Below are 248 nucleotides of genomic sequence, written 5' to 3' on the forward strand. Positions count from 1 at the left end.
TCTGCAAATATCGGAACAAAAAGATATTTGAATCCTGTATCGGGCGGTTTTAAGCTGACTAAAGTCGGCTCAACTCGCAAGCGGATGGTCACAGAAATCTGGTAACAAATACACAATGTAAATCTATTTGTCGCGTATTTTGCTGTGGAGAGCGCAGAGTCTATAAATCATTTTGTTTTGCTAAATTAATCAACCTGATTCATACCTCGTCACTATTTATACAGTTTTCGTATTTTCTACTCACAACA

Source organism: Penaeus monodon, chromosome 15 (assembly GCF_015228065.2).
Source record: "Penaeus monodon isolate SGIC_2016 chromosome 15, NSTDA_Pmon_1, whole genome shotgun sequence".
Taxonomy (NCBI): Eukaryota; Metazoa; Arthropoda; class Malacostraca; order Decapoda; family Penaeidae; genus Penaeus; species Penaeus monodon.